Genomic DNA, 8,601 nt, shown 5'->3' with positions numbered 1-8,601 from the left:
GGGCACTGGGTTTCCTCCATATGTTTCTGCATTTGATTCTTTAGTGCAGATGTTATTAATTCAGGGATTTCTTTTTTTATTTCCAATCTGAGTTCATCTATACCTCTTTGCAGCTTTTTCTTTATTTCAGAAGCCGTTGATTCATTGCTTTCATCTGTGTGATTCCCAATTTGTTCTGTGTTAGTGTCATCTGCACTTGTTATGGGTGGGCTTGGGTTCTGAGGTTGCATTTTGTTCCTTCTTGTCATTTTGTGTAGCACTGTCTTCTGACCTTTGTTTATGGATCTTCGTTGTAGTTTTAACCTTAGCACACACTGAAGTTCAGGTGCAGATCTACAAAGTTTGGATTTATCCAGCTGTGCCTGGCTTGGTTCTGGCTGCTGTGCACAGCTCCTTCCTGCTGCTGCCCTTGGAGGTGAACCTGTTTTGCCCCTTTGGCAAGATGTTGTACTCCTGGACTAGCTAGGTGGTTCTATCCTCTACACTCTCTGCAGGGATTGCAGCTGCAGGGTTATACCCCAGGCCTGAATGGCAAGTCTGAGCTGAGCCTGGAGGGGACAAGGTGGAGTAGAGGGTAGAGGCAGCTCTCCCACACACTCACTGGGTCTGGGCTAGGACTGGGTCTGGGGGTTCCTGGAACACAGCAGAAGTTCCTACTGGGCGGGTGGGGTCAGGGAGGAGCTGCGGAGTGGTGGGGGGCGTCCCAAGGTGGTGGAATAGGGTCTCACACCCACTGCGCCTGGGCTGGGACCAGTAGTCGGTCCCGCCAACGCAGGGTAGCCGGAAGCTCTCCCACACACTCACCAGACCTGGGCTAGGACTTGGTCTGGGGGTTTCCGGAACACAGCAGCTAGTAAAAAGATTTAATATTTATGGTCAGAGATGTAGCACTTCCTCTGTTTTTCATTTCTGTGTTCCCACTCTTCCTTTCCTTCTCCTTTTCTTCATCTTGCTCTTCTTCCTAGGATCTAATCTAGGGCTTCACAGTGCTGTTTCCTTTTTAAAACAGTTTAAACATGTAACATGTGAGTATAGCCTCTTTGGTAAAAGCAGGGAGCATAACGGATAAAGCTAAATTCTACTTTGCCCACCATATCCGTCTTTGCATTTCATGTGCTTCTCTCCCACCCCAGGGCAGCAGCTAATAGGAGCTTGTGATGGTTCCATCACAGAACCTCTCATGTGCACACACAAATACACACACATACACACACCCACATGCACACACACACACACACACACACCTGGGACAGTTCTTATATTAGTGCATCATACTGCACAGCTTTGTTATTTATATGTGCTCTTTCCAGTTGAGTCAGTGAGAGATCTCCCATAAATCTAGTCCATTCCTCTTTGCTGTTGAGCTAGAGACTGTGGCTATGCCTATATCACATTTTATTTATTCTTTTACTAACAGTAATGGGCATTTCTTGGTGTCACGAGCAATGCTGTAGTGTGTAGGTTCTCTTGAACATATGTACATGTGTTTCTCTAGTATTGATCTCTAGGAGATAATTTCCTTCTTTCATAGGGCTGCTGTGGTTTATTTTGGAGGATTTTTCTCTAACCTTAAAAATACAGTATTTGGGTGGAGCTCATAGGATCCTGGTCTTTTAGAAATCAAGGCTATTTCAGGTCACTTTATGATAGAAAGGATTAACATGCTGCTCATCCTCTTAGTGCTTAGTATTTCCACCCCAAGTTTCCTCCTGTTGCCTGTGCATTTTTATGCCTTAATAAAATCCTTCTGGTGTCTCTGTTCTTTCCCTGTTTAGTAACAGGAGCTCAGATAAAATGTTTATTGTTATACCTTGGCAGAGGTATTATTATATTCAGTTTAAAACATAGGCTTTTTAATAAAATACTTCGTTAAGGTGGGGTGTCATGATGTGGGGTATAATCCTGAGAATAAGGCTGAAGAGGATACCCAAGTTAGAGACTAGCCTACATAGTGAGTTCAAAACCAGCTCAGACTACATTGAGAGACATCTTTCAAAAACCAAACACAACAAAAATACTTTTGTTAAATGTTTTCAGTCACTTGTTCTCATGAGATTATAATGAAGCTGAAGAATTTCTGTTTCTTAGTAATGCAGCTATTGTCAGTAGGAGCGCTGTGTGTTTATAGTGATGTTGGAGTAGTTGTAAAATTTTGTAAAGTATGAAATACTTGATAATGATGATAAAGTACCATGTTAACCAGTTTATATAATTACTTTTTTATTATCTTAGAGTGTGCTTCTAAAATGAAAAAATTTCCTGTAATGCAGTGTGCTATGTTAACTTCAGCAACAGACTAGTGTAGCTCCTATTTCCACTTTCGATTGAATCATTTTTCCTTGTTCTTGATTTAATCTCTTCTTGCTTTGTTCAGCATAGCCCTAGGCAGAGCAGGCTCGATGCCATACAGTTGCGCACTGTATAACCTGTTGGTAGTGGGCTGACCTATGTAGGTTATTGTAACTGCTCCCTCATGTTTGCACAGTGACCAAGTTGTCCAACTGGACACTTCTCAGGACATGTCCCAGTGTTACATAACACTCGACTACGTTTCTTTTTTCTTTTTTTTTTACTACATTTCTAAAAGACTTCTTTGAATTCCTGTGGGTGGGAGGTAGGAGTGTGGCTGAGTATTAGATCCTGCTCAGCATGTGTCAGTCCCTGGGTTCAGTTCCTTGTGACTAATTAAATTTTAAATTTCTTGTGTATGTGTGCACGTGTCTGTCTGTGATGAGTAGATATAAGTGAACTAAAACATCATGGTCTTAAGTAGATACAAGTAAACTAAAACATCATGGTCTTAAAAATCAAATGTAAATATGATCATTACATTTGTGATGACCATTCGGTAAATGTTCCCTAAGTCTTTGGGAGAGAAATACAGCTTTTCCCAGTTATTGAAGCTTGAAATCCAGTTGCTCTACCAGTCGTTGCAGAGTCTTTGAATAGAATAATTTGAATTTTCATATAATACTTAAAGGTTGGTTTCAAAACATAGTTTGAGTAAAATTTTAAAGCATATACAGTTGATTAAAGCTTATTTAATCAAGATATTCACATTCCAAAAAAATCCCCTTTGTTCTTTTTTCTTGTACTGTATTCATTTTATTAGTACCTGTTTGCAGTTCATGCAGTTTAGTCATCTTGGAGAGTGGTTGTGAACATCTTATAGCTGTTTTTTTTTAATTTTAAATTTCCTTCCTCCTCCCTCCCCTTTCCTCTTCCAATTCCCTTATCCTATTTTTCATTCTTGTTGATATTATTAATTATAACTCATTTTAGGGCATGTAATGTTTACATTAAATGAGTCAGATCTCTGTACATGGTGGATCTTTGTCATGCTTACTTCCCCTCCTCACCTCTCACCACCTTGTTTTCCTTGGGCCACTTCCCTGTTGTAAGAGATCCGTCTCCTGTCCCTTTCTAGCCATCCTTTATTATTATTATTATTATTATTATTATTATTATTTTTATTTGTACTTTGTCTCATTCATTTGACAGGTACCGGTTTTATTTTATTTAGAAATGTACCATTTTATTACAAAGAATCTCACAAAAAAAATGAAAGTATCTCAATAAAAGGAAGCTACACTACCAACCTCCACCACAGAACTGGGGCAGACACGGCAGTGTGAGCTGCTTAGCTCATTCAGGGCCAGCGTGAAGGTATGAGAAAAGAATCAGTCGAAAGCCAGCAGATGTTACTGTAGGAGCCCAAAGAACAGGGGCCCTGGAGATGCAGCCACCCTCCAGAACCCTTAACACTAAACAGGCCCTCAGCACGTCAGGATTTCGTCTTACGGCTGCATCGCTCCCATCTAGATCTGTGCCTTTATGACTTATTAAAACTGAGACTTGGGGAAGGGTGGGGAGCATGGTGGCTGCTAGACAAGTTCCCCTGGCATAGCAGCTCTGAACTCAAGGGCCTTGGCTCCTCTCTAGTCCCTGAGGACATTTATATTTAATATGTTTTAATATAATTATACAGAGAAATAGAAAATATAAAATCTGAGGGGTTAGAGGGAAGAAAGTAGGGAACATGGCAAGAGGCCTGAGCTGGAAAGGGCTGTCACCTTCCTCAGTGGACTTTGTGGACTCGGTGGACTTATTTCAAGGTTGGAAAAAAACAATCAAGGTTGGGTTACAGTTTTAGCCTCAAGGACTAGGACAGTGTTTTGTTCTGGATATATATTCACCAGCTTTGTTGCCTGAAAGAAGGAAGATAACCTCTTTTGAAAACTTGTAGAGGAAATTCTACAGCTTCCTTCCTTTTATGTTTTTATTCAGTATATATTATTCAGAAATTTTGTCTTATGTTTTTGCTCTTTTGGTTCAGTTTTTGTTGTGAAAGGCAGGAACTTACTCTGTTTCTAGGACCAAGGCAGAAAAGTAGGAGGACAGTTATTAAGGCTTTCGAGTCAACCTAGGCAGGTTGTTTATTGACTTTTATACCACTTTTCAATGTGGGTTGTTGCTTATGTTCTTAACTGTTATCTTTTCACTTGCAACAGTGGGTATGGAATAACACCTGTTTTACAGAGTAGACTTAGTAGAATTGTGACAGTAAACACAGCAGAGTCTGGCACATAGTAAGTGCTTACTGCAGTAGTTTTTTTTTTTTTAAATTGTAGTTTATATTCAGATAATTGCTTTTTTTCCTTCATGCTATTTTAGCTTGGTTTCTTTAACTTGACCAATGTCTGGTCCAATGGTTTAGTTGCTTTCTTTAATTTTAGTAGTTCACATTTATTACCTAGTGATAATGTGGGTAACAAATCAATACATTATTGAATGAAATTTATTAAAGAAATGGTCAGAATTATTTTTATTTCACACTAAATCCATTTTATGATTATGTACAGAACTTCAGCAAGTTTTATTTGTAGACTAATTTTATTTATAGACTTTTACATCCCACTGATGCTGAGTAAAGTGGGTTTGGCAAAATGGCAGCATCGGTGCCTTGGAGGTCATGAATCCCAAGAATAAGCGTGCTGACTTAGAAGTTCCCGTTCCAGTATGCTAGTCATTTCCCTTTGCCAGCTTTTACTTTCCTCATCTTTTCCTGTCTTTTCTGCCTCTGTCTTGTCTAGTGTAAAATGAGAAAATAGTGGGGAATGGTGCTAGTTTCAGAAATGAAATGTGTATTAGTGGCTATATATGGTGATTTTTATGCAAGATCATAGCTTGTAGGCTAAGATGGTAAGAGTGTAAGTGTTCACCTGAGAAGTTCTCAGGAAGTATCCTAAATGATGTTTTTATTCTTTGTGAGAAAATATTCAGCCAATATAAATGGTTATTATTGCTGTCCTCTCCCCAGCATTTGTTATTAGTTTGGATTTCAGCAATGCAGTTCTTGCTGTTGTTGGCTGTGTTTCAGTAAATGCCAGTCCACAGAGTCGGGGAAAGTGTGTGAGAACAGCTGAACATGCACGTGTTTGCTCTTCCTGTGTGAGGCCAGAGCCTTCGGTCTCCTCACCATGTTGCTATTTAGGCAGTGCACATCCTTCTAAAGATCTGTGCCTTCCCCTGAGGAGGATTGGGAGCTTTTGGCCCCTGGAGCTGTAGTGTCACTGGTATGTGGAAGGGGTAGGATAGTTGGCATTTTTTAGTGCTTATTGTTCCATCTGAGATCAGCCAGCAAGTGGAGTTTTATGGGCAGAATTGTTCACCCCACAGATTCAGGTACTGAAATTATAAATCTAGAATGTATTTGGAGATGGGTCCTTTTAAGATGTTCCGGTTAAGTAGTGGTCTCGAGTGAGTCCCAGTTGAGAGTGACTAGAGTTCTTATAAAAAGAGGAAGACCCATCCATAATGCCCATGGACAAAGGAAAGATGGAGGGCACATGACACACAGAGTGGGAAGGCAGCTGTCTGCGAGTCCAGGAGAGAGGCCTCTAGGAAACGTGCTTGTGTCTACTCCCTTGGCATCTGTTGATCAGGTCACCTGGTCTGGTGTATGTTTTACCAGCCTTGGCAAATGAACAAATGGAGATTTTGGCTGCTTGAGCCTCGTGGGTTTTGTGTTCCCTCTGACCAGGTAAGGAGCAACTTAAAATGACCTCTGCAGTTTTAATGTGGTTTAGCAGACGTTCTCGAGTTTATAGCTTGTGATATTTTCATTTTTTATAAGTAGAAATGATTGCATAATTACTTGGGGCAGTGGTGGTGAACTTAGGACATGTATGTTATTTTTCTTTGAAGATGAGAGATTTTAATACATGAGTTTTATTTCTAAATGCAAACCTCACTGTTCAGGATTAACTGCAGTGCTGGCACTTAGTGGCCAGTGGGGGTCTTGAGTTGCAATTCCGATGCTCGTCTCTAGAGGGTTTGCTGTCACTAAGGCAAGGAGGATATTTGAGATACCATTTATATGCTTCCTTTATTTTTTTGAGAACTTATTTTCTGTATTTCAGCATCAGAATACAGCATGAAGCAGAGATTGATGTGTATTATCTGTAAGTTTGATACCATCTTGGGTGCCATATATGACTTGATAAATGGTTTTAAGATTTGCCTGAGTTGTTGCTAATTATTTCAGTGGATACCAGAGCTGTTTTATTAAAGATAAAAGATAGGGTTTGGCTGTATCAAAACCTTTCTCCCTGGAGAAACAATGTGTGTAACCTTTAGCCTTCTAAGGTAGGTAGCAATTCATGAAGGTTATGTGTTAGTATTCAGGTAAGTATTCAGCTAGCTCATTGTTCCCAGACCAGTACATGTTTCCTAGCAACTGACTCACACGTGGAAAATGCAGGAGTACAGCCATTAGGGACTTGTTCTTTCTGCATCTCTCAAGCTGCATCTGAGAAATGGTACCTGGACTACACTGTTTCTCTTGACAGTTTCTAAAAGCTTGCCTTTTACATTTATTAGCTTCTAAAAAAGGATAGTCAGAAAAGATTGGCATGAAAAATTTAGTGATGAAATAGTGAATCCAAACTGTTAGAAAGTTTCATCACTAGTAATGTTTCTTGAATAATCATTGCTATGTATGTGTATCTGTAATGATGTTACTTGAATAAAGAGATGAAATCAGTTCTATTTTGTATTTGAGAATTAAAATCCCTTTTTATTACTAGAAGGTTCTTTTAGATTCCTGAGTACTTGTCACATACATCTTTTTTTTTCTTATTTAAAGAAAAGGATAGCAATGAAATATATATTTGTATATATGGCTATATTCTTGATTTTTAAGTCTTAGACTGGCAAAATAAATAATGCTTTCTAAGCTGAGTGGTATATTTCATTTTGTTAAATGAATAAAGAATAACCACAACCTAGGTCTAATTTCTTTTAATGGAAAAATGGATAGTTACTTGATGTTGACAATTTTGTACATTTTAAAAAATAGAAAATATGAAATTAAACCGGGCATGGTGATGCATGCCTGTAATCCCAGCACTGGGGAGGCTGAAACAGCAGGGTCACTACGAGTCCAAGCTGTGTAGTGAGACCTTGTACCAAATACTTAAATTTATAAAAATGAAATTTTATTGTTGCATATTTTTATTGTCAGTCTTGCTACTTTATTCCTACAGGTATCCTATTTACTTGTATTACCACTGAGGTGTGTCCATTAGAAAATATTAGTACTCTAAGCTCTCTGTACATTTTGTTTTGTTTTGTTTTTAGAACTGGGGATTGAACTCAAGGTCCTTGGGCTTGCCAGGCAAGTGCTTATTCAACTGAGCCATCTCCCCAGCCCCTCTCTGTACATTTTGGATGGTAGTCTGAAGTGTTGGTTTTCTGTTGTCGACTGTCACTGTGTCATTTACCAAAATTGACTCCAGGAAAAGGCAGAAAGGGAAGGAAAGGAGTAACAGAAGAACATGGCCAAAGAAAGCAAGAGAAACATAGAAGGAGGGATGAAGAGTAAAGGAAAGTAGCCAGGCCAGTGGTGGAGCGAAGCCAGGCTGCTGTGCCTTCCTCCCTCACACAAAAATAAGTGCAATATTCTGTTTTTCTCTTGCCCAGTATTGAATTTGCTTGTCAAACCAATACCTCCCTAGAATAGGCTCAGAAAATATGGCATAATTTGCTTGGTCCTTAAGAATGGGCTGAACCTCAATTTTCTTAGTTTGTAAGAGGCCTCTCCTAAAGGTCCTGAGTGGTCTGTGCTGGTTCATTGGGAAGTAGACTTGTAGCCAATTTGCAAAACTAAGTATTTTATATCTAGTTCTTTGCCTAGTGTTCACTTCATGGAATCTAACTTCTGAGAGACTTTGTTTTCTTTTGTTTGCCCTACCTAGTTGTGCTTTGTAGAATTACTCACCATTTCTTGCAGGAAACAGAATTCTTGAATTTTATTACCTATTTTTATTATAAGTGCATTTGGAAAACTTTATTTTCCTCTCTGAGTTACAGCTCTTCATCTCTAATGGGCTCAGGGTGGCATTATTGTTCTGTCCAGTGGTGTTCAGGTGACTCCATTGCTTTTCTTGGCTTCTGCGCTCTCCCATTTCCCTCCAGTTGTGTGTGTGTGTGTGTGTGTGTGTGTGTGTGTCTGTTTGTCTGTCTGTCTGTCTCTGTCTGTCTTCGTCTGTCCTTTCTCTCTGTCTCTCTCTGTGTCTGTCTCTCTTTCTGTCTATGTCT

The sequence above is a fragment of the Octodon degus genome, unplaced genomic scaffold (assembly GCF_000260255.1).
Source record: "Octodon degus isolate 3935 unplaced genomic scaffold, OctDeg1.0 scaffold00409, whole genome shotgun sequence".
Classification (NCBI taxonomy): domain Eukaryota; kingdom Metazoa; phylum Chordata; class Mammalia; order Rodentia; family Octodontidae; genus Octodon; species Octodon degus.
This window is presented reverse-complemented; position numbering follows the sequence as displayed.